Source organism: Rhinatrema bivittatum, chromosome 9, assembly GCF_901001135.1.
Source record: "Rhinatrema bivittatum chromosome 9, aRhiBiv1.1, whole genome shotgun sequence".
NCBI classification, from domain to species: domain Eukaryota; kingdom Metazoa; phylum Chordata; class Amphibia; order Gymnophiona; family Rhinatrematidae; genus Rhinatrema; species Rhinatrema bivittatum.
Window position 1 is genome coordinate 29,060,976 of NC_042623.1, and position 27,010 is coordinate 29,087,985.

A 27,010-nucleotide genomic window follows, 5' to 3' on the forward strand; every position below is an offset into this window, starting at 1 on the left:
TCCCCCACGTTCATCCCTTCCACCCACCTGGTTTTCATGCAAGGCGCCCTTTCCTCTCTCTCTTTCCCCTCCCCTGCATTCCCCCACGTTCATCCCTTCCACCCACCTGGTTTTCATGCAAGGCGCCCTTTCCTCTCTCTCTTTCCCCTCCCCTGCATTCCCCCACGTTCATCCCTTCCACCCACCTGGTTTTCATGCAAGGCGCCCTTTCCTCTCTCTCTTTCCCCTTCCCTGCATTCCCCCACATTCATCCCTTCCACCCACCTGGTTTTCATGCAAGGCGCCCTTTCCTCTCTCTCTTTCCCCTTCCCTGCATTCCCCCCCTCGTTCATCCCTTCCACCCACCTGGTTTTCATGCAAGGCGCCCTTTCCTCTCTCTCCCCTCCCCCACCCACGCACACACATTCTGGCTCTCTCTCATCACCTCAGACAGCTCAGGTTTGCGCTCCTGATTTCAGAGAAACGAGGGAGGACACCACAGTCCCCTCCTCTTCCCCCATGCTCCCTCACAGGATTCAACTTCCTCCTCACCTCCCCATCTGCCTCCCCCCTCTTCACCTCTCCCAACATTCATCCCCTTCTCGTACCACCGCCATTCCACTCTTTCACCTCATCCCCCAGTTGTACATTTTTTTCCTGCGTTATTCCCAGACAACCAAGACCTTGTCTGCTAAGTAAGACCTCTCCTCTTAGGTGGCAAGACCAAATCCCGCTCCTTGAACCCAGTGTCCAGCCACCCGTGCACTGCACACGTGTCGCCCAATGTCACTGTTAGTGGAGGGGCTGCACTGCTCCCTTCCATTCTGTCTTTGTCTCTTCATCCTGCAACTCCCATCCTTCTCTCATCTCTGTAATCTCTTATTAATGCTATACAGTGCGCTCGTTTCTAAGATGATTCATTTCAGGACCTCCTACCCCCACACACAACCTTATATCCATTTTCAGACAGGCACGTACTGGCTTTCAAAAAAAATGTGTGCATGTATATATATATATATATATCTATACACTGTATAAGTATGCAAGATGCACCTTGCATTCTTACTGACTTAGCTCACATGCCTGGCATGCACGACTAGCTCTAATGGTGAATTTAAATTTAGCAAAAGCAAATTGCAAGTAATTTTGTACATTACCAATTAACAAAGGCCAATTTTCAAACTTAAAATGGATTTATTTAGCCCAAGACAGAATCCGATTAAATAAAAGTTTAATCTCTACGAGACGGTAAGCACTACACAACACAGACGCTATGAGCAGACAATTGGAAGAGGGATTTGAGAAAGGAATCTTGATAGCACACATGCCTAAGTGTATTACGAACTTTAAAATGATTACCAGCTGCAGAGAGGAGTAGGAAATAATTTCAGCAGGGTGTTTGCTAGGATGTTTTGTGCATAGACGAATGCACCTGATTCCACAACAAAATCATTTTACTTCCCCAAAACAGAAATAGACACATTTCATCCTTCATGATCTTCCCTTATGGACCAAATGGAGACATGAGTGCTTCCCCCATCCCCCATGCACACATACATACACCCATACACTCAGTCCTTCACACACACACACACACACTCAGTCCTCCACAAATACACTCAGTCCTCCAAGCATATATACACCCACACACTCAGTCCTCTACATACACACACACACTTAGTCCTACACCCACACACTCAGTCCTCCACACACACATACACACACTCAGTCCTCTACATACACACACATACTTAGTCCTACACACACACACTCAGTTCTACACACACATATACACGCACTTAGTCCTCCACAAATACACTCAGTCCTCCAAGCATATATATACACACACCCACACACTCAGTCCTCTACATACACACCCACACACTCAGTTCTCCATACACACATTCAGTCCTCCAAGCATATATACACCCACACACTCAGTCCTCTACATACACACACACACACTCAGTCCTCCACACACTCTCAGTCCTCTACATACACACACATACTTAGTCCTACACATACATATACATGCACTTAGTCCTCCACAAATACACTCAGTCCTCCAAGCATATATACACCCACACACTCAGTGCTCTACATACACACACACACTTAGTCCTACACACTTAGTCCTACACCCACACACTCAGTCCTCCATACATACACTCAGTCCTCCAAGCATATATACACCCACACACTCAGTCCTCTACATACACACACACACTCAGTCCTACACACACATATACACGCACTTAGTCCTCCACAAATACACTCAGTCCTCCAAGCATATACACACACACACACACACTCAGTCCTCCACACATACCTACACACTCAGTCCTCCACACATACACTCACTACTATAAAAGCGGAATATAAATTAAAATAAATAAATATCTGACCTTACGTCAGTCCAAGAGGACAGGGTATGGTTTCAGTGTAGATTGTAATGATTTTTCCCAATATTATAGAGAGTGGGTTATTTTCTTTGAGAAAGGGTTTGGTTTGGTCTGATGGGAATGCCTACGTTGGGTAAGAAAGCTGCTGATGAAATAACCCAGTTGAGTTTTGCTGATAATTGTACCTCATTGTTGCAGTTAGATAGATAGAAGACCATGGCTAGCATTAGAGTTACTTCACATATATGTGATCCCTGCCTGAATCACCAGCTTCCTCTAAAGTATCTTACGGAGTCCCTCGGGGGCCATCTTTGCTCCCTGTATTGTTTAACGCACTCCTACATCCTCTGGGGAGAAGGTTGCGATCTGTGGCCCTCCAGAGCTATATTTATATTTTTTGAACCCAACTACACTAACTGCACTAACCACATCCTCTGGCAATAAATTCCAGAGCTTTATTGTGCATTGAGTGAAAAAGAATTTTCTCCGATTAGTCTTAAATGTGCTACTTGCTAACTTCATGGAATGCCCCCTAGTCCTTCTATTATTCGAAAGTGTAAATAACCGATTCACATCTACTTCTTCAAGACTTCTCATGATCTTAAAGACCTCTATCATATCCCCCCTCAGCCGTCTCTTCTCCAAGCTGAACAGCCCTAACCGCTTCAGCCTTTCCTCATAGGGGAGCTGTTCCATCCCTTTTATCATTTTGGTTGCCCTTCTCTGTACCTTCTCCATCAAAACTATATCTTTTCTGAGACGCGGCAACCAGAATTGTACACAGAATTCAAGGTGCGGTCTCACCATGGAGCGATACAGAGGCATTATGACATTTTCCGTTTTATTCACCATTTAATTCCTAACATTCTGTTTGCTTTTTTGACTGCTGCAGCACACTGAGCCGACGATTTTAAAGTATTATCCACTATGATGCCTAGATCTTTTTCCTGGGTGGTCACTCCTATTGCAGAATCCAGCATTGTGTACCTGTAGTTGGGATTAGTTTTCCCTATGGACTTAATTCACATTAACATGGTAGTGTTATTATGTTCAGCTAATGATAGCATATCAATTAGTAGCGATGCTATGTGGTTTTATAATGTTGTTGTAGCTAGTTTGCTGTGCTAAATTATTTGCCTTTTTGGTATTCGGTTATTTGTTTATCTCATGTATCAACCACAATAAAATTTTCAATTAAAAAAACAAAACAAAACAAAAACGTAGTAACATAGCGAATGATGGCAGGTAAAGATCAAAATGGTCTATCTAGCCTGCCCAGTAAGATTCTTAATTTTATAAGGGTAGTAGTAACTGCGGCTTCGTGCAGGCCACCCCCAAGCCTCCGGTTAAATGTAAACTTTAGGTGTAATAGTAAAATGACCCTATTTGTTTATCTCCATTCCATTCTCTAGCCAAGCAGGGATCCTCTGTTTGTCCCAGGCCTTTTAAAATTCCATTACTGTTCTTGTCTTCACGACCTCTGCTGGCAGGCCAGGCATCCGCCTCCCTTTCTATGAAGTAATGTTTCCTGACATTGAGAATTCCCCACCGGAGTTTCACATCATGACCCCTACTCTTGCAGCTTCCTTGTAATCAGAAAAGATCTGATTTTTGCGCACCATTCATTCCTTCCAGCTATTTACGGATCTGTATCATATCTCCGTCTCTTCTCTTTTCCAGGGTGTACATCTTAAGGTCCCATTAAATTCCATCTGCCACTTAAATGCGCCATTCTAGAGAATATTTTTCTGCAGTTTCTCCCGGTCTGCTGGTGTTTTAACAACTTTGAATAATTTTGTGTCGTCTGCAGATTTGATCACCTCGACTCGTTACTCCTTGGTCTCAGTTTAGATCCCTGAGGCAATCAAATATTCACCTCTCTCTCTATTGAAAAAAAAAAATAACCATTTAATCCAAATCTCCATTTCCTATCTTTTGACCTTAATAATGGTTTATTGACTTTTCTTCCAGAACTTTTCCAAACCTTTTAAAAAAAAAAACAAAACTTGCAGCTTTATGTTCTTGTCATGATTATGATTATATGGAGCTGAAACACAGATTTACAATAAATATATAGGGGTAGACTTTAAAAGGTGCGAGCGCCCAGACACACGGACGTGCCGATTTTATAACATGTGCACGCCGGCGCACGCAGGGGGAGGGGCCTAATTTTGTAAACATATGCGCGGCATTGAAATCAGGGCCTTCCCCCGTTCCCTCCCGGTCCGCTCCAATTAAGGAGCGGGCTGAGAGGGAACTTCCCTACCCCCCTACCTAAACCCCCTCCCTCTTCCCCTCTCCTCCCCACCCCTTTAACCCGTCCTAAATACTTACCTTTTTTTTTTTTGTTGCACTACTTACTGCTCCCCTGGATCAGAAGTAGTTTGCGTGTGCCAGCCGACTGCCGGCGCACGCTTCCCCGGAACGGTGGCTAATGGCCGCTGTCCCAGCCGCCCCCCCCCCCCCCGCCCAGGTCCCGCCCCCGCCCCACCCCCTTTTCAGGACCCGGCAATTATGCCCGTATTGTCTCTCACGCGCGTGGCCGGGTCCTTTTGAAAATGTGCGCTGAGGGCCCGGTCACGTGCGTAAGTGACAATATTTGCTCGCGTGGTCGATTTAAAATTCGGCCGATTTTGACTTGCAGCTTGGGATGTGCTGGAGTTTCTTACATCACATTGTGGAATACCACGAGGCACAGCATTTGGCACACTTTTGTAATTAGTTTCCAATCCTTCTCTTTTTTTTTTTTTTTTTAATATGTAAGGATGTCATCAAAGTGTCCCTTATCCTATGGAGACACTGAATGTTTGATATCAGAGAGTGTAAGAGTGTATAATGTTCTTTGACATTCCTCAATGGGGAGAAGTCTTGTAACCAAAACTCATGTAGGAGACCCCTAGCTCCCCACTATCCAGTTGGTCCCTAGCTAGATCCTTAGGCGGGGATTTTGTAGTTTGCAGACCATCCCTGCAGGCACCTCCACCGAGGCTTGTCTGGATTGGTCAGCACGCAGTGCACTATAAAATCAGGATGTGCATGAGGAGCAGTGTGATGAGTTTTAGCTGGAATTCAAGGAAGGTGGAGGGTTTTTTTGGGTTTTTTTTTAATCTCCAACTTTTGGCCCCATAGCCTGATTCAGGGGAAGCCGCTTTAGTCTGCAGTTTTGGATCGATGAGTTGGAGGAATATTTTAGAAGCTGATCCTTACTTCAGGCTCCACAGCCTGATCCAAAGGAAGAGACTGTGCCCTGGCCAGTATCCCATGGTCTGGAAGGAATTGTCTTGGAGCAGTTAAAAAGATTTTGAGAGAAGTTTTAAGCTACCTTTTTTTTTCTTCTTACTTTTGCTTTTGGGATCCTGTTCCTGCCTATGGAGGATTTTCTCCCCTGCCTTGGGAGGTCAGGAAGGTGCTCTTACTCCCTCTGCCCAGCCAAGAATGGACAGCAGTGACCTGACAGAGTAATCACCAAGACGAAGAAAGTCATATTTTTGCAGAGCGTTCTTCTGTTTTTGTTATTTTGGGAGGAATTTTTTCCACCAGCTCCTGCCCACTCAGAGGGAGAAAGAGATTTTGGATTTTGAACACCTTTTTGGGACATTCTATTAGCAGAAGTCCAAGCTTTTGCCATCGGAGAAAGAGATATGGAGATCCCAGCCTACTAGGAGCCTACTCTTATCATCCATGGGTGCTGCGTCTTTATCATCCATGAGTGCTGCGTCCTTGCTACCCAAAGGGACACTGACTTAGCTCTTAGAACCGAGGAGGAGGCACTTCTGGACTCTTTAGGAGACTTTTCGTTGTGAATTGGACTTTCAGTATTTTTGGTTGCTCTCAATGTTTGTTGGACACCCAGCCAGAGAGTGTCCGGCAGCTTCATTCAAGTTCAGAGGTGCCCTAAAGCAAGGTCACCTCAAACATGAGTGCTGCGGATCGAGAGAGTTCAAAGGAAGTGAGAGACTCTCCAAGAGCCTAGGGCCCCCAAGGTTTATTCTCCTCCTGCCGGAAGGACCTCCAGTGGCCTGCTGTGGTGCAAATGGAGAAGAGACGGAGAGGTGGCAGCGGAAGTGGCCCTGGTGCGACCCTGCATTCTGGCTTGAATTCTCTTGTCCGGTCTTTAATCCTGGGAAGGTGGCTGAGCTCAAGGTCGGAGCCCTCAGGCTTTTTTTTAGAAGAAGGGAGATTTTCTTGGGGGGCAGGGTCCAAGGAGGATCCCGAAGCTGAGAGAATCAAAAGAGGGTAAAGAGTAGTGAAAGGGGAGTTCGTCCCATGCTCCTTGCATTTCACTGAAGATCTACCTTAGGGTTTGAAAAATGGATTTCTGTTCGGCGTCTGAGTAAGGATCTACTCCGGGGAGCAGCTGCTTGGAAGGCAGCAGCCGAAGTTCCTCTGTTCAAAAAGTGTGTCTCGGTTTGGTTGCTAGTGGACAACACACCGGAAAACAGGTGCCAAAAAGGGGAAGAGCGCGGGGAGGATCCACTTCCGCGCTAGGGGTGCGTGGCAGAAATCCCCTAGAGCGTGAGATTTCGCGGTGAGACTGTAACGTTTTGGACTGTGTACTCTCTTTTGGTTTTGCTCTATGCATTGCGCTTTTCTACAGTGCGCCCTGTGCCGATTTCATTCATCTGCGTCAGTTATTCAAGTAAAGGATTTATTTATTTTAACACCACCAGACTGTGTGGCGGGGTCTTATTCTTTCTGGAGGGTCAGAAGACCTCCTAACCGCCTAAAGGCATTGAAAGGCTTTAACTCTCCCCCCCCCCCCCCATCAGAAAGAGAACCCAGGAGCCACCCTTTGGTCCCGGCCCTCCCAAGCGAGCCCCTAAGCTGCACTAGCCGGCAGGCAAGGGGTTACAAACGTAAAGACCTGTAATTTAATCAGACAAAAAACAAATTCCTTCTGTCCCTTTTAGTATCCCCGGGGGCCGTATTTAGAAAGTGCATGGACCTGGACCCGATAAGAGTTAATTAGAGAAAAATAAAGAAAAATGGTGACAAATAGGTGACCCAATGCCTTGCATAGATCATTGGACCGAATGCCGAATCTTGCGCTGGCCCAGCTCTGGAGCTCTGCAGCAGGCCCTGATTCCTCCCCGCTTGAAGCTGCTCATTATTAGTCATTAATTATCACCTGAAGCCAGTGGAAGCTGACGTCAGGCTTTGCGAAGAAGAAATTCTGTGTCTGTTTGCAAATTGCATCTCGGATGGCCAATTTTCCTGCGCTGCATGATGACCTTTCATGTGGAACCTCCGCAAATGTCTCTGTGAAGTCCCAATAAATTCACCTCCTGTCTCGCCTCTAACACTCGGCTGGCTTTTGGGGGCACACTGATGAGGTGAGCTTGATAAGGCCTGTCTCTTAACTCTAGGTTGCTTCTTACTGATTATACCTTATCTGCTGAGAGGACTGGCAACCTCATCCTTAATAACAGACTCCTTCAGATCTTTTCTGGAACAGACGTCAGACTTAACTGGCCTACAGTTATCGTGTGGCATTCAGATTTAATATATTTTGTGCAAAATGCTAGGTCTTGCCTACATGCTATCTATCATCCGTCGCCCTCTGCATCTTCTCTATCTGTTTGTCCGTGCATTTGCATACAGGCCTTGCTCAATACATCATTTTTTCCGCTGGCACAGGGAGGGTCATGTTTAAAAGGGACTCGTGCAGGCGAAATGGCATTTTGTGTGTGCAGAAATGACTTTTCCACAAGGCTGTCCTCCTCGTACGCCGGTAAACGTATGCGCGCGTGGCACGTTCACGCGTAGGTTTACTGGACTGAACCGAGGCCTTCCCAGGGATGGAGCTGCGGAGCAGTTTGCACACTTATGCGCCTTTTATATTTTCAAAAATGTGCATAGAGATTTTTCTGAAAAACTTCTGCGCGCCACCAGGTAGTTCTGGTGGGGTAATTTTTGAGAGGGAACGTGCGCACATGCCACAAATGTGTATGCTCGTACTTTCCCTTTGAAAACCGGTGTAACTTAGGCAGACATTTATTGCCTGATTTATTACAAAAGCACCCCCAGAATGGGAACAAGACCCCATGTCTGCATGTCCCACTGTCTATCTACCCATTGGCCGGACCGAGCAGCTGTATATGTTGGTGATGTTGGGTCTGTAGGAGCTAACTGAGAGTTGCTGCAAGATTGCGGTCAGTGAGTCAAGGAAACAGAGGAGCTGGATATCCATGGGGGGGTGTGGGGGGGGGGGTGGATAAAGAAAGGAATGATGGCAGCGTAAGAATCGGGGAAGCTGAAGAGCCCCCGTTAATACCAGATTTAGGGGCCTAGGTACTAAGCATTTTTCCTAGAGACACAGAGAGGCCAATACTCAGTAGGCTGTTGGGTGGACAAGTTATCTGGCTAAAGTTAGCTGGGTAATCTGTCCCGTACATTCAGCGGGATAAACATCTCGCTGAATACAGAAGCTTAAAGTTATCTGGATAACAAAAAATTAGCCGGCTATACTTAAGAACGTAAGAAATTGCCATGCTAGGTCAGACCAAGGGTCCATCAAGCCCAGCAACCTGTTTCCAACAGAGGCCGAACCTGGCAATTACCCAAACACCAAGAGGATCCCATGTCACTGATGCAATCAATAGCAGTGGCTATTCCCTAAGTAAACTCGATTAATAGCGTTTTTGTCAGCGAGCGGCGTGAAGACCTGAAAGGAACCCTTTGACAGGACGTCTATTTAAATAGCCTTACCGGCACATCGCAATCACGTACCTGAAAGGGACCTTTTTCCCCCGAACATAACTCAACGTAGCATTCGACAACACTTAAATTCAGAGGACATTTCTCTGTCATCATACACAAGTTAAGTATCTCACTAACTTGTATTCAGCTGAGTTATAGACCAGCTTTATAAGAGACATAAAATCCCTAAGCAACCGATGATTAAATACCTAGCACGGTGAAGCACTTCAAAGCTCCTCTAGGTTTCCCGATACATACACGGGAACCGGCGTGCAGTATGATGGTTGCCTTATTTTTACAGTGAATCTGTCTTATAAGTCCATTATATAGTGAGAAATAAGTATTTATTTTGACTATTGTCAGAACATCAGACGAGATTGTCCTCAGATTGAACACTGCCAGAAAAGCTATAAGCGTAAATTTTTAGCTTAATATGTATGTTTGGTAGCAGAACTTTACTACTTGTACACAATTTGACTTACAGTAATATATAGCCTTTGTATGAATAAAATAACTCTAAATAAACAGTATATTCAGGTAATTTTTTTCTTTTATTTCCTTTGTATGTACATTTTGTATGCTTTTTGGGACAAAGGGAGGATATCCTGTACCTTAAAAAGTTGACATGATAGAGAAAAACTGGGGTCATTTTTGGATTCAGATGTCAAACGTTAGTCAAAATCAAGTGTCAGATCTAACCCAATGAAAATTGTGTTCCCCAGTGTTATTGGGGGAGTGGGAGAGAGGCATGCAGACTTTGTCCTCACATGTATACACACATTCTCCAACACACACACACACACACACTTGTCTATTCACATATGCTCTCTTTCACACACACACATGCTGTCTCTCCCATATGTTCTTACATGCTCACTCTCATGAACACACAGATACATGCACAAACAGATGCTCTTTCTCTCTCTCTCTCTCTCCCTCGTCTTCTAAAATAGAGGCAGCAGCAGCCTCCTCCTTGGGCCTGCACAGCATCTTTTACACACACATGCTCGCTCACTCACAATGTTCTCATATGCTGTCACACACACACGCACACACTATCTCATATGTTCTCCCATGTTCTGTCTCTCATACACACACACATGCATACACGTGCTCTCTCTCTCTCTCTAGAATATGTAGGCAACAGTCTCCTCCTCCAGATTGTCACACACACATATGCTGTCTCTCAGACACACTCTTACATGTGCTCTTTCTCTCATATGTTTTCACATGCTTTCTCTCTCTGGAATTTATAGGCAGCAGCAGCCTCCTTGGGCCCACATAACATCACTCACATACACACACAAGCTCTCACACATACTAGTTCTCACACACACTAACTCTCATACATGCTATTGCTCACTCACACACAAACTCTCATATATGCTTTGCTCACTCACACATACCCAAGCTCTCATACGTGCTATTGCTCACTCACACACACACACACAAGCTTTCATATATGCTCTGCTCATACACATACAAGCTCTCATACATTCTTATACACACACACATTAGCTCTCATAGATGCTATTTCTTACACACACATGCTTTCTCTCTGCTCCTTGAATGTACATGGTACAAGCAGTAGCAGTCATCCTCTCTTCAGCCACGTGGCCCAGCAAGATGCATCAGCCTTCTCCCTTAGGCTGCACAGCCCAGCCTGAAGCGGAAGTCTTCTCACTTATGTGTGGGGGTCAGGCCGATGTATTCAGTTGTACAGCCAAGCCCCACGCTGCAGCCTCCTCTTAAAGTTCAGCTGCGGGCCTGGCTGACACAACAACCGTCTCTTTTCTGCTGGCCTTGACTTCCTCTGACCGCTCTGATCCTGATGATTCACCGGCAGCCTGCTGGCAGGGTAAATTCTTGTGATTCATTACTGAGACTCAGGGCACTGAACTGTAGACTTGGGGAAAGGGCCCTGTGGGCCCCCTGCTAAAAGCGCCCCTGCTCAGGACTCTAGGGCTTAGAATCCCGTGTCTCCAAATCCTCCATCCATCCCCAAAATCTCTCCACTCCTCCCACTCTCATGGGATCAGGGGTGTTAATACCACAAATGTACCCCTCCCAATGGGAAGTAGCGCTCCTCCTTACCACACTGACTCTCTTCTGAAATCACTAACAGGCAGGGTCTGGTGAGACCTCTGTCACACCCGAGGGCACTGAGACCAACTGAAGCCACACCGGGCATGATTGTAAGGGGCAGAAAATGCCACCCTTCTACATATGCAATTTATACCTTCCTTATTCCTACCTTATGCACCCCTTCCTTATTCCTACCTAATGTCCCCTGCTTCTTTCCTATTTACTTGCAATGTAACTTCTATCTGTAGGTATCCTTTACTTATATGCTCAATGCCTTGTTATTTTATGTAATCCGCCCTGGGTTTAACTTTAGGAAAAGGCAGAGTATAAACTTTTTATTAATAAATGAAGAAAAATCAGGTAACACTTTTTTTGCCTTAAATTACTTGCAAAATATAAATCACTTAGGGCCGGATGTACTAAGCTTTTTTTTTTTTTTTTTATACAAAATAGGGATACCCCTTTAGTACAGTGGACCCCAACCCTGTTCTGGGGGCCCACCAGCCAGTCGGGTTTTCAGGATATCCACAATGAAAATGCATGAGAGAAGATGTGCATGCTAGGATATACACAATGAATATGCATGAGTGAAAATTTGCATGTTATGGAGGCAGTGCATGCAAATTTTCTCTCATGCATATTCTCTCATGCAGGACAGGGTTGGGGACCACTGCTTTTGTACATCCATAGTTATAAATTATATCAAATCCCACGCTGCAAAACTTTTTCGTGCACTCTAAATTGATGTTTGTCTACTTAACGATTATTTTAAAAAGAACATAGGTAATGATGAGCCATGCACATATAGAGCAGAGGTGGGCAAATCCAGTCCTGTAACGCCACAAACAGGCCTGGTTTTCCAGATACCCTCAATGAATATGCATGAGATATATTTGCATGCTCTGCCTCCATTGTAGGCAAATCTATCTCATGCATATTTATTGGGGGATGTCCTGAAATCCTGGTCTGTCTGTGGCACTCCAAGACTGGTGTTGCCTACCCCTGCTATAGTTAGATAATAATGTGCCTTCGAAGTGTCAGTTCCTTCCAAAATGCTCACGGCGTAAAAAGGTGAAGTGTTCTGGATACACAAATGTTCATTAAAGACAGGATCTCAGACTTCCCTGTCACAGAGATGGAAAAAATTTAAAAAACTAGAAAGAGAATCTCACCCCATGCCTGAATTATCAATTGATGCATTTAGACATGGGTATTACTTGAGTCTCCCAAGCTGTTCTGCGCATTTAAAAGCCGAGTAATTGCTCTTACATTTACTGTTATCAGCACAGTCATAGGTGCTACCAGAATGAGTAGGCCAGCTTTCTGTCTGGCCACTCGGAAATGGTCCAAGAGGAAGGTATTACACGTGAGAATCCTTCAGCAGTTCCTGCATGCTTGCCTCTCTGAGCCTTCATCTGTTCTGCTTTATCAATGTACAACCGAGGACAAGGATAGACGATTGGGTGCACTCAGATTCCCCGAAGTGTCGTTAGAAAATCATTGCATAGTATATATTTATTTTCTGTGCTGGAGGATCTGAGGTTTTAAAAGTGTAGCACTGGTTTCCTTGTAAGTGCTTCTCCCTAAGGCAGGCTAACAAGGTGCTCTCTCTTCTTTTCACAAATGGAGGTTTATTTGAAGCGTCACTTTGAAAAATAGGATTTGTGTGGAATTTGAACCCAGGACCTCTCGCAGGCTCAGAAAAATCTAGGCCAGTCAGTTATGGCCTCTGAGATCCAGATGGAAATGATAAGCTAAGATTTTTTTTTTTTTTTTTTAGAGATGCCAAATCAGCAAAGGAGAGTAAAAACCTGGTTAAAGTTTTGGGTAAAAGGCCTGCGAGGAAGTTTACTTGTACAATTCAGATCAATGGACTACGCGCCTCTCAATTTCCCAGATCTCAAATCATGCAAGGAAAATCTTCTGTAAAACACAATGTGCAACTTTTCCCCAGTTCTCACGTTTGGCTGAAGCCTCCCAGTGCTTTCTGGACAAGTCTTTGCTTGCGCAATATTAATCGGTAGGGAAAGCTTTGCCCTTCGGAAAGGTGCCAGAACTGAAATTCTTGGGTGACAAAATGAGTAAATAAAAAAAAAAAAAAACAATCAGTAAAAGCTGAGGTCCAGCCCCCAGACACTGCGTGGCAGTCGCTGCCAGGCGGAGGACCCGAGTCCAGCTTTCCTCTCTGCGGGCTGCGTTGGAACTGGGAACGCTGGCGGAAAGGAGTCAGAGTCGTCACGCAACGGCGACGCCCGCTGGATGTATCGGGGGGCGGGGGCCATGTTTGCAGGGTTGCAGAAAAGAGACCCCGGGGGAATGGCCCCAGCCCAGAACCCATCACTGCAAAGGCTTCGCCGAGTCAGCTGCGAGGGCAGAACCGCAGACGAGAGGGAGAAAACTGCCAGGCCTTCCTCTCCCCCCCCCCCCCCCCCCCCCCCGCCAAACCAAAACATACAAGAAAACAGACTTGCAAGCTTTTTGCCTGAGACTGAAATCTAGCTCTAAAAGAGGAAGGAGATCAATGAACCGATACATCAATGAACTGTAAAAGACTGACTGAGATTAAAAAAAACAATCAACAATAACCCAAGAAAGAACAGGGCCCTCGGGGAAGAACTGTACCCTTTTTGTACTAAGGACGTCGTTCCAAATATATGCAAATCCCCTCACCCCACCATAGTTTGAATTATTTCTGCTGTAAACTGCTATGGCATGAACTTTTTTTTTTTTTTTTTTTCAGAGAAGGCGGTCTATAAATACAACACAGCCTAACGTAGCTTAAATGAATGGTTATGTATTTATTTAGAAAAACATACCTGTTGGCTATTATTTTTAAATAAATAATAATTTATTGGAACTGTGTAGGAGTACGGTAATTTATTTTCTAATTAAATTAACAATGTATTTAATCCATGCTGAAGTGCCTGGCTGCACTTTAATGTGCTGTGACTGTTTCTAGCTTAATGCGGGGCTTCCAGCTCTTCTTGCTAAGAGCAGCGACTGCACGGTGCATCGTTTTGGAATGACGTTCTGAGTGCTGTGCAACATTGTCCATGCAAGCAGTATTTTTAAAGGACGCTTGACAAGCAGCACTTTCGCAGCAGGGATTAGCAATCATGTGTTCAAGCCATCACTTTTACATTTCCCACACACTGTTCCTCTGTGTTTCTCCAGTTAGCCCTGGGGGTTGGGGGCAGCCATGTTTGACAAGCGTAGAAGTGGCACCAGGAGTAGTGGATTTGATTGGTCCATGGTCATTATGATGTCACAAAGGGCCAGGCTCACTGCATGAAGCAGAAACCTATTTGTGATGTCATTTGTCTACGGAATGCGACTTTTCCCATGGAAATGGCCTGGTCTGCTTAAGAACATGTTGAAACCAACAGCTTAGCTGTCGGAAAACCGGGACGAGGAGACTGTTCCCTGTATAATCCCAGCTCACCGCGGTCCATAAAATAAAGCCTCACATCAGACTCGCCCCCCCCCCCCCCCCAGCTCTGCTGGTGAAAACCTGCAGCATTTGTTCCCAACCAAGAACACAAACTCTAGGAAAACGTTACTGCACTACCTGTTCTCAGATTTCTGTATTATAGCCTTGTATTATGTTTAAGGATATGTTTTTAGTATATATGTATTTGAATGTTGCTACTGCAATTTAAATCAATGTAAACCGCCTTGAAATGAATTTGAAAGCCGGTATATAAGGTTGAATAAATAAATAAATAAATAAATAAATAAATAAATTTCACTAAACTACATATACTTAAACAACATGCTTTGCATTAGCTAGACTAGGAGCACTGAATGCACTACCTTCGGAGTTACCTGGCAATCAGGCCGATACAGTACAGTGCGGAGCGCACTGTTAACCTGCGATTGGACGCGCGTTTTGGATGCGCTAGCTTTACCCCTTATTCAGTAAGGGGTAATAGAGCGTCCAAAACGCGCGTTTTGGATGCGCTAGCTTTACCCCTTATTCAGTAAGGGGTAATAGAGCGTCCAAAACGCGCGTCCAACCCCCCCCCCCCCCGAACCTAATAGCGCCCGCAACATGCAAATGCATGTTGATGGCCCTATTAGTTATTCCCGCGCGATTCAGAAAGCAAAATGTGCAGCCAAGCCGCACATTTTACTTTCAGAAATTAGCGCCTACCCAAAGGTAGACGTAAATTTCTGCCAGCACCGGGAAAGTGCACAGAAACGCAGTAAAAACTGCTTTTCTGTGCACCCTCCAACTTAATATCATGGCGATAATAAGTCGGAGGTCCCGAAAGTTAACAAAAGTAAAAAAATAAAAATAAAAATTTGAAATAGGCCCACGGGTTGAAAACCGGACACCCAATTTTGCCGGCGTCCGGTTTCCGAACCCGTGGCCGTCAGCGGGCTCGAGAACCGATGCCGGCAAAATTGAGCATCGGCTGTCAAACCCGCTGACAGCCGCCGCTCCTGTCCGAAAAGAGGCGCTAGGGACGCGCTAGTGTCCCTAGCGCCTCTTTTTACCGCCGGGCCTAATTTAAATAAATTTATTTACTGAATCGCACGCACAGGAGAGTGGCCTGTGCGTTCTCCCCGCGATTTTACTGTATCGGCCTGAATGTTATTTAACAATGTTACCTAACTACTATATACTACTACACCACAGGTTATGCATATCTATCGTGCCTCCTACTCCATAATTACTGTGCTGCATTCTAACTCTGTTCCTTTGCAACATGCTTTGAATTCCCTGGCTGGAAAAGCGTGTCATAAATAAACGATGATGATTATTTAATTTAATTTATTTAGAGACATTTGATATTCTGCTTTTTTTTTTTTTTTTACCAAGAATGGCCCCAAGGCAGATTAGAACAAATTAAAAAAAACACCAGACAATGCCATTTGAATTGCTATACAGTCAGTATCAAATTCATAGTTGGTGCTGCACTGAATTAGGCCGACATGCTTTTGAAATTGATTCCCCCATTTCTCTCGCCTTCCTCGTCTCCACCCCCCCAGCCCAGATGGCATCCCGAGTGACTGGAGGGAACCAGTTTCCTGAGTCTAACCTTCAGCGCCTCTGTGTGAGTAGCAGGGTAGCTTTCCTCCCTCCCTTTCAGGGGTCCAGCAGGTTGCCTCCAAGACACGCCCAAGCCGTACCATCCTCCTTGGACAGGCGTCTCAAGTGCCAGATTGCTGCACAGTGCAGCCCGAGCCACAGGACCAGCCATGGCTTGTGGAACCCCCTCGGATGGCTGAACCTGGATAAGAAGCACTTTTAGCAGGCAACCAGAGGTATTTTCCAGGGTTTCCTGTGCAGGAGGAAAGATCTTTTTTTTAAGACCCTTCACATTGCATTCATCCTATTCCAATTCAAGTGCTAATGAACACTGCAGTGAGGATAATTGCATAAATGATCATTAAAAATCACCAAATAAGGACCCGCGCTGCAAGCATTAAGTGGTTTCCAACATTACTCTTTGCAGCTTATCAGTAAAGTGATGTTTAAAGTCTTTACAGCTGTTTGAGTCGCCTTCAGACGGTACAAGGGATTATCTCCTCTCCCCTCCTCGTTGTCTCCTCACTCCTTACAGTACCTGAATAGCACAAGTCCTTCAATCTCAGAATGATACCCGAGTCTCCTCTTCTCCAAACTTCCAGTAAATTTATTTTATTTATTTATTTATTTGAGTTTTTCTATACCGGCATTCACGGAGATTCGTATCATGTCGGTTTACATAAAACAGGGGGGTGATCAATACATTATAAACATGCATAAATATAACATGAGTATACATTTTATACAATTACAAATTATAACAAGTTATAAAAGTGCGCAGAAAAATCAGTTACAATAAAACAAGGATGGTTCTAACTGGGAGAGGAAGAAGAAGATGATGGAAATTTAACAAGAATAAGAACGTGCAGTGTTTGGTATGTCAGTATCCGTTTAGTGGGAGATAGTCCGTCATTCTGTATTTGGTGAAAGAGCATCAGTCAGAGTCCGGAAAGGCTTTCTTGAACAGCCATGTCTTAAGTCTCTTTCTGAAGGTTGGAAGACATGGTTCCTGTCTTAATTCTAAGGGGATTGAGTTCCAAAGTGGAGGGCCTGCTGTAGAGAAGGCCCTGTCTCTCAGGGTTATATGTTGGGTGGTATTGGCGTGTCCTTAGGCCCTGGATGGGGGGGTCAAACTCCTCCCCTCCTCTCCCCTTCCTCCTCAGGATGGCTGAAAGTCATCCTCTCCTTGGATCTTGATGGGCACAGGTGCCTCTTGCATGACAGAGCAGAAATATAATTAGTTTAATCGAGTCCCAGGTTACTGGGTACTCCAAACTTAAATAAATTAATTGAAGACAATAGGGTGGATGGGGAGGATGAAAAGAAACTCCCATCCAAGTTAAGAGGCTCCATTGGAGGCATCAACTCAAACAATAGAAAAGAAGAGGACGGCCCAGGCATGCTGCCTCCACAATCGAAAACAGAGAATCCACAAGGTGAAATGGTGGTCAGGCTATATAAGGCAGAGGGACACACCTATTACCAGCTGCCACACGGGAAGGCTGTAAATGCACTAGATTATTATTACATTTCCACCCCCCTACACAAATGGTATATTCTGACTAAACTGTAGAAGGGGACTGACAGGATCCCTGCATTTATATTTTTTATTATTTTCCTGGGCCAGATCAAAACCAGCTTGGACTGAAATCCAACCTTTCTGGGTTGCCTTGGAGGTCTGTGTCGTGCCAGGGTTCATATCGTCTAAGGATTTGTTGTGAATTTTCTAAGCCAGATGGCTAAGATTTGCCTGGTCCACTAGGTGACGGAGTGGATGAAGATTTCTCACGATCTCAGTGTGTCTGCCACAACCTGAAAATTTCTGGCAGCAACCGTACAGCTGCTAGATGTCAGTGATTGTCCAACTCCTCGCTGGTTCAGTGAACTTGGTCAGGAATAGGAATCATAGCCCAGGCAGGCTGGCTCAGCGACGAGTTGCTTTAGAACAGTTGACAGTACATTGGAAGAGGCATACTGAATTACAACCTGCTCCCCTGCTCCAAAGTAGATTGAATTTAACCCAAAATGGCATGGCCATCCCTACCTTGTCATTCTGTTACTTCGTTTGATGGAGCTGATAATCTGTTAAGCATATTAAGCTGTTTGCTTCTGCTTTCACTTGCCCATTGTGAGCATCTAAGAGAACCAACCACCAAATTTCTTAACCCACTGTGATAAACTGTAATGAACAGGCAAGGCAGACCTGTGCCAGTTCTGACTTTCCACTTTAATTGTTATGTATTTATCTGCTGATTGATTCTTGGAGACTCGGTATCCTCAGGATGAGAGCAGATGGTCCCAGTTTGCCCCAGTGCCAGTTGCTAACGACGCGTGCTCCTGCTTGCCAGGTGCGCGCTGCCCGAATGCGGCGGGAGCTGGGGAAACACCTGTGCTCGGCAGCTGTGGACCCCCCCCCCCCCCCCCCCCCAGAGCACCTGCGGCTTCTGAGGGACAGTTACCGCCTTGAAGCATCCAGGAGCGAATCTGCTCCTTTCCTGAGAGCATTGCAACATGCAGCCAACTCTGACCAACCTCCCATTTCCATTCCAGGCTGGTTCCTGGTGCTGAAGTTTATTTATCTTTCTGCTTTCTCCCCCTCCCCTCCCCTCTCCTCCCACTCCCAATTCTTTTTTTATCTTTGTTATTGCACCGTTTTTGTTTTGTTTTTTTTTCTTGCATCTTTAAAGCTCACAACTTGTTTTCAGGATAGAGGAGAGGAGGAGAAGCAGCTGCCTGCACAGCTCCCTCCTTTCTCCCCCCACCTCTATCGTCTCAAGCGAGGCCCCGGGAACGACACGTGACCTTCTCCACCTGAACGCTGGTGCCTCACGTAGCTGGGCTGCCATTGTCTGGGGTCCTCTCTCTTCATTGCTCTGTCCTGCTGACTGGTACTTCCCCTCCTGCACACGGGTCTCTGCTTTTAGAGGCTGCCCCCATCCAATGCTAGTTGTCTGGATTTGGCAGCGGGAGATTGGGGGGGGGGGGGGGAGTGGGTTTGTGAGTGAAAACAGATTTTTGGAGGTAACATTTCCAGCTGGTGAATCGTCTGTCCCTTTGTGAAGGAACTGGACTGATGAGAGATTATTTTACCCTGGACATAAAATTGCGCTTGTTCCAGAACATGGCCTTTTGCTAGCCCAGTGGATTCCCACCCATGAGGGTAAAATGCTCCTAAGGCTGCCTGTCATCATCAAGACAAAATACATTTATTTGCAAAACATTCGGAAAGAAACGTCAAATGATAAAATCAAACAAAAGTGAAGCTGTGAGTGAAGAAAAACAAAACTTGACTACTTTAAATGTAAAAAAAAAAAAAAATACTGGGAAAAGCAGTCTTCAGCCGTTGTTAGGGGAGCTAATAGAGGCCCAGCCTGATGTTTGATGGCAGCGCTGTGTGGGAGACGGGTTTGACTGGAGCGACAGAGGCTGGGCACGCTGCAGAGGGAGGAGGTGGACATTTGCAGTCCCTCTGCTGGAGGGAATCAATCTCAGCCATCGATTAATAGCAACATATCCCGGGTTCAAATCCCACTGCTGCTCCTTGTGACCCGTGGGCAAGTCACTTCACCCTACCAGAGCTGTAGCCAGGTAATTTGGCATCTATGGCCAACTGTAAAACTGTGCCCTTAACCCATTATACATCACGTGACATCACGAGTTGGGAGGTTCTGTTCAATGTTTGTACAGCAATGCCCATGGTCAGTGCAAGGGTATTAGAGGCCTCAAGAAACCTTTTCAGCCTTGCACTCCCCACCCCATCACACCCTCCTCTCACACAATTAAAAAAATATGCATTTATAATAACAGATTTTCAATGAAAAAGAATAATCAAAGCACAGTCTTCTGAGGTAAAAATATCACTTACAATATGTACATTACATTTGCATGCACTTCTGAGATGCCAACCAGAAAACCTTGAAAAAAAGGAAGAGATACTTGGAACCCATATGGTATTAGGCCTACTGTAATGCAACTTGGGCATGGGCATGACCCTCAGAGAGCTACTCAAACAGCAATAACCCTACCTATGAAAGTTAATACTATAATATTACACCAGGCCTAAAACAGTAATAAACCCCCTATTAGGAAAACAGAACAATCCCTGCATAGAAACTACGCACTAATGGAAAACCTCACTTCAGTCACACATGCAAAACACTGATAGACCCTCAAATACAGAATAAAGAGACCATACAATCGGGCCGATACAGTAAGGTGCGGTAGAAAGAGGTGCGTTAGTGCCCGGCGCACCCGCGTTTGCCGCACACACAGTTAGGATCACCTACCACTCGATACAGTATTTAAATGGCATGCAAATGCAAGCCGCGTCCAACGCGCGTCCATGAAGCGCAATCCATTTTACTGTATAGGCGCTATACAGCGCCTATACAGTATCCTGGGTGCGCTGGTACCTGTCATTTCAAACGTCATTTCAAATGACAGGTACCAGGAAGTGGATGGTTCTCCTACAGACCCCGCTGCCTTGAGCGCCCGGCGCCAGCAAGCCCCAGCAGCCGGCGATCGGAGGCAGGGAGCGCAACAAAGCACCCTCCTTCGGACGGACGAGAGAGACGAAATTTCACAGTCCCAAACCAAACCAATCCACAGAAAAAAAATGCTTCTCGCACTTAGCTGCCCAGTCCCAAACCAAACCAACCCAATCCAAGCCCAAGCAGAGAGAGACGAAATTTCACAGTCCCAAACTTTCCCCCAGCTCCCGCTCACCTGCCCTGGCCGTGGCCACGCAAGCCCCCAGCAGCAGAAGTAGAAGTAGAAGGGCGGCGAGAGAGAGTGGCTTCAGCAGCCCCGCCGGCGAAGGTGAATACGTGCACGCCTGTACATCCAATATGGGCGCTCAAGGCAGCGAAGGCGCATGCGCACACGCCGTGACCGGCTGGACGTCGGAGGTCACAGCGTGTGCGCATGCGCCGTCGCTGCCTTGAGCGCCCATATTGGACCTACAGGCGAGAAGCATTTTTTTTCCTGTGGATATCTTACCCGCCCTGAACCTAGGAAGGTACAGGATATAAATATTTTTTAAATAAATGCATATGCATAGCCTAATGGTTAGAGCAGTGGCCTATGAACCAGGAGACCAGCGTTCGAGTCCTGCTGTCGCTCCTTGTGACCTTGGGCAAGTCACTTTAACCTCCATTGCCTCGGGTACAAAAAACTTAGATTGTAAGTCCTCTGGGGATAGAGAAATATCTACAGTACCTGAATGTAAACCGATGTGATATCTCAATCGAATGTTGGTATATAATAATAAATGCATATTTTGACATGAATGAAGCACCTAATGAAATAGCAGCTTGCCTTAAAGAAGGGAAATCTTTCTCTCCTGGGCCATCTTAGATAAAGCAGTAAAATCCCGATAGGCTGGCTATAAAAAGAATTTAAATTTCTAAAATATAATCTCTTTACTTTGCTTAGGTCAGCTTCAGTAATAAATGACACCAGCAAAACACCTCGCTCTAATATTTCAGGGCCAGAAATTTTCCAGATAGTTCGTCAAATCAAACGATACAGAAGTAGATTGAGGAGTCTGGTTCTGTGCGACATCACGACGGGATGTAACTGTCAAGAAAAATAACTTGTTAACCAAGGGAATAGAATCAGACTCAAAATGTAAAACATCAAAAAAAATATTTCCTTAAGGACATGAGTGGCAGTTTTTCCAATAAACTTTAGGAAATTGAGCATGCGGAGATTCAAATGCCTGGACTGGTTTTCCAGGAATTCTGGTCTTCTTGAAAGAACATGTCACGCCCTAATAACAGTGCTGTTAAGATCTTTAATATCTTGTATGTCTTTTTGCACAGCTTGAATCTTATTAGCATACTTCTGCAGCTGGCCCCTACATTGAAAAACCGAAAGCTCCAAGGTGGAAGAAAGAGAATCAATTTTAGCAACACGTTTATTAATGGAATTCCCAAACCCCACCAAAAGCTTCCACAGAGAGTCAAGTGTCCGGCAAAATGAAGGATTCACCCCTCTGGGCTACATTCTTTACATGCAAAGAATCAAGAGAACCAAGTCCTGAGGCCACCAAAACAGAACTCCCATCAGTGTCTGAAACTGAGATATCGATCCTTGTCCAGATCCTCAGAGTCCACCCAACATTCGATGAAAGACTGCACGGAGATGTCGAAACTGCAGCTGCCCCCTCCACCTCAAATGATCCACTGACACCATCTGTTGGCAGGACCGGTGCAGGAATATTTGGCTCCCTAGGCGAATCTTTGATAATTCACTCCAACTCCCCCAACATAACTATCGGCAACGGCACTCCCTTCTTTGATGGTATTGCCTGTGGAACAGCACTCCTCTAGACATCATACTGGCACGATTTTGCCACTCCCGAAATCGTGCCGTTCTAGGCAACTGCCTAGTTTTCCTAATGGAAGGACCAGCCTTGTCTGATGGTGCCATGTTATAAAATAAGATACCCACGCGCCCATGCGTGGCCAATTTTTTATATTGACAAGTGCATGTGCGGGCAGGTGGCATTTTGCTCACAAGGGGGGGGGGGGAATTTAAAAAAAAAAAAAAAAGCGTGGCGACGTGATCCGGTCATTCCCAGTTCCCTCCCAGTTCACTCCAATTCAAGAAGTGGACTGGGAGGGAACTTCCCTTTCCCCCCTCCTCCCTTTTCCCCTCTCCTTCCCGACCCTTAAACCCCACCTAAATATTCTAATTTTTTTTTTGTTTTAGAACTTACTTCCTCCTTTGAGTTGAAGTAAGTTCCGCGCGCCAGTCGGATGCCGGTGAGCACTTTCCCGGGACAAGGCCTAATGGCCACTGTCCCGATCGACCCCTGGCCCGCCCTTCTTACCGAGCCCAGCACGTCCGTGCATATCAGGAGGGGTAGGATGTGGCTGGGCTGTTTTTAAAATGTGCTCGGTGCGCGCCCGGCCCGGCCACACGCACATCCCCTGGTTTTTGCGCGCACCGGGCTTTTACAATTTAGCCGGAGGTAAGTCATTGGTCTAGGGGTCCGAGGAAAGTGTCTTCCCTCTGTGATATGGGTGCTCCCTTACTGCTAGTCGCAATGGGAACTTCTTTCCCCAAAACCGTGGAAGTAATTTGCTGCTCACCGGGCAGATGTGTAGGATCTGGAGGGAAGACCCATACCTTCCCCTTGTGTTTAGAAGGCATGTTCCTCAAGAAAAGAGGTAACGGGGAAAAACGCACAGCAGCAAGTCCATGCCCTCTATCATGCTGCCAACTCGCTCCCCTCACCAAAAGCTTTTTCATTTTGCTTTCAATGAAAAGAAACAAAAAGCCCTATTTCATTTCATATTACCCATTTTTTCAAACTAATGCGCATCACAAATGAATTGTACCCTTTTCGACCTGATCAAGAGTACAGTAAGAAGCAGCAGCAGTCTACCCAGAGCATCTAGGACAGAAGTGGGGGAAGGGGGGAGGGGATGCTCCACCATTGGGGTTTGAAGGTGGTGAAGATGGGGAGGAGAGGGGGTAAGGTAAGAAGTACATTAGAAATCATGTGATCAACAACAATGACAAGGAAAGAGACTCCCTCTGAACTCTGGTTTCAGACACATGTCACCTGAAAGCCTGTTATGAAGTGTTTGTTCACATTTCTGAACAGAAGACCTGTTGTGGGATACTCCATGCAAGGACACAGTTGGCGAGAGTGACTGCCCAAGCAAGCACGTGTTGTTGAATCATAGGACTGTCTCTTCAAGGAAAATGTACTGATATTTTCTACCTTTTCTTAAATACCTTGGGAAAAAGGGGAGATGAAGATGAACTCAAAGACAATGATGAGGATGATCCTGAGTCAATTGAAGAAACTTAACTTTTGCACATGGTGGATTTTCTAATACCACCATGACGACAATAGGCTTCACTAGGACTGTTAGAACCCCAATGCAAAAGAAGGGACACATTCTAGACTGAATCTTCCACTTGGGAGTGAACAATCCAGAGCTTCATGAGGAAAGCATTAAAATAACATCGCTTTCATGGACTGATCATTCATTAATTATGTTCTCTCTATGCACTAATTTTAAAAAGGCCGACACCACAATTGTAAACTGCATCAGGCAAACCTTTGTAGAGTGCAGTATATAATTTTTTTTAAAAAATACATAAGGTCCTTGAATACATACAATAAGTCCTGGACTCTCAAAAACCTGCTAAAAGCCCTAGATCAGAGCTTCTCATCCACTGTGCCGCGGCCAAAATCTGTGCTGGGCCGCGGTAATGTCCCTTCCCCACATCTTTCTCAGCAGCCTCAATATTTTTTGATCCCAGCTGGACCCGGGCTGAAGAAAGAAGGCTGCTGGAGCCCCACGGCTGAAGAAAGAAGGTTCCTGGGTACGTCAAAGCCACGTGGCCAATGACAGAATGTTGCCATGTCTGGCCCGGGCTGTGCGGCCTAGAAGTTTGATGCACGCAGTGGAAGAAAGGTGGCTGCCCCTAGCCCACAGCCTCCATATTGCTTAAAAAGCCAGGTCTTCACTTTCTTTCTAAATGACAAATAGTTATTTTCTTGCTGAATTTCCTTAGGGGCCGAATTCCATAAATCGGCACCTATCACGGAGAGCATTCTTTTACGATTCTTCGCCTTACTCACTTCCCTCCAAGAAGGTACTTGTGGAAGATTTTCATTTCCTGATCGGAGTGCTCTAGCCAGCATGTACCTTTTCATACAACTGGAGTAAATAACCTGCACCCTTTCCTTTCAAGGCCTTAAAGACCAAAATCATGATGTCCAACTCTCAGCGCGTCCAGCGTTTCTTTGGCTCATTCTTAGTCACAACCCACAAAGAATCCAGCTTTCTCTGGGGCCAGTGTGGCTACCAGAACCCTGCCCAATAGGTTGTCAAATTTGGGTTCCACCTTCTCTGATGGTGCTCGACTTGACATCCAATCAGCCCAGGGCCAGAGGGAGCAGACAAGACTTGGAAAGCGTGTCAAAGGGGCAAACAGAACTACAGAGGGAGATTTTAAATCCCCTTTCTAGATATTCCATGAAAGGGATGCAGTCGTAATATCCAAAACAGAAAAGGAAAGGGGTGGGAATTCACTGCATCCTTCACAAACAATTGGGAGGGGAGGGGTGGAATACACTGAGAAAATAGATGGGTGAGGTCAAAATAGGTTTGGTTATGAACCAAAATTCGGATAGAATAGCAGCAACATAGTAATGATGGCAGAAAAAGACCAAATGGTGCATCCAGTCTGCCCAGCAAGCTTCTTATAGTAGTAGAAGGTCCTAGGCCTATCGTCATTCAGTAAACAGCCACAATATATTTATTTTATTTATTTATTTAACATTTTTATATACCGACCTTCATGAAAGAAATTCATATCAGATCGGTTTACAAATAACATGAGGGGAATAACAAAGTCAATCATATAACAAGAAATGAAAGTTACATATAACAGGGGGTATTAACCTGGATGGCTAGAATAGCCGGAGCGATAGAAGGCATAACTGAACAAATTAGATAATTAGATGATACAATAATATGATGAGAAGAGGCGTAAGTGTATAGGCTACACTTGTCATAGAGTTTAGCTAGGAGTCAGTGTCTGAATTAGTGAGGAATTGCTGGAACTGTTGGTTAAGTGAAGGCCTGGATGAAGAGCCATGTCTTAAGTTTTTTGCGGAAGGTAGACGGGCATGGTTCTAATCTGAGTTCTGTGGGCATCTTGTTCCAGATGGCTGGGCCAGCTGTAGAGAAGGTTCGTTCTTTGGTAGATGATAGGCGGGTAGATTTCGTTGTAGGGGGTTGCAGGGTGCCTTTATATGCTTCTCGAATCGGTCTGTCTGATGTGTATAATTTGAGGGGAATCTGGAGGTCTAGTTGTTGTTGGTTGTGAATGACTTTGTGAATTATAGTGATAGCCTTGTGTAATATTCTATATTTGATTGGCAGCCAGTGCAGGTTCTGTAGTATGGGGGTGATGTGTGTTCCTCTGTTGGTATTAGTCAGGATTCTTGCCGCAGCATTTTGGAGCATCTGTAGTGGTTTGATAGATGAAGTAGGGAGCCCGAGGAGAAGAGAGTTACAGTAATCTGTTTTGGAAAAGAGTGTGACTTGGAGCACTGTCCTGAAATCTTGGAAGTGGAGGAGGGGTTTGAGCCTTTTCATGACTTGTAATTTATAAAAGCAGTCCTTGGTAGTGTTATTGATGGCTTTCTTAAGATTCAGACGGTTATCAATGATTACTCCAAGGTCCCTTACTTGCGTGATCTGGGTGTTGCCTGCTGGTGGATTGATTACGGCCGAGTGGTCCGAGGAGATGATTAGGAGTTCAGTCTTATTTGCGTTCAGAACTAGATTCAAGTTGGTGAGCAGACTGTTTATAGATTTGAGGCAGATTTCCCAAAAGGCGAGAGATTTAGGGAGAGATTCTGTAATGGGAATCAGAATCTGTACGTCATCTGCATATAGATAGAATTTTAATTTTAGGTCCGTGAGCAGTTGACAGAGGGGCAGGAGGTATATATTGAATAGTGTGGGTGATAAGGAAGAGCCTTGTGGTACTCCTAATGTTGATTTGACATCTGGGGATTCGTTGTTATTGATTTTTACTTTGAAGCTTCTGTTACTTAGAAAGGAGTTAAACCAGCTGTGTGCAGATCCTGTTAATCCGATTTCTGCTAGGCGATTTAGTAGGATGGAGTGGTTCACGGTGTCAAATGCGGATGAAATGTCCAGAAGGACTAGGATAAAAGATTGACCTTTGTCTAGGCCCATGAGGATGTGGTCGGCAAGGGAGATAAGAAGGGTTTCTGTACTCGCTGCTTTACGAAAGCCATATTGGGATG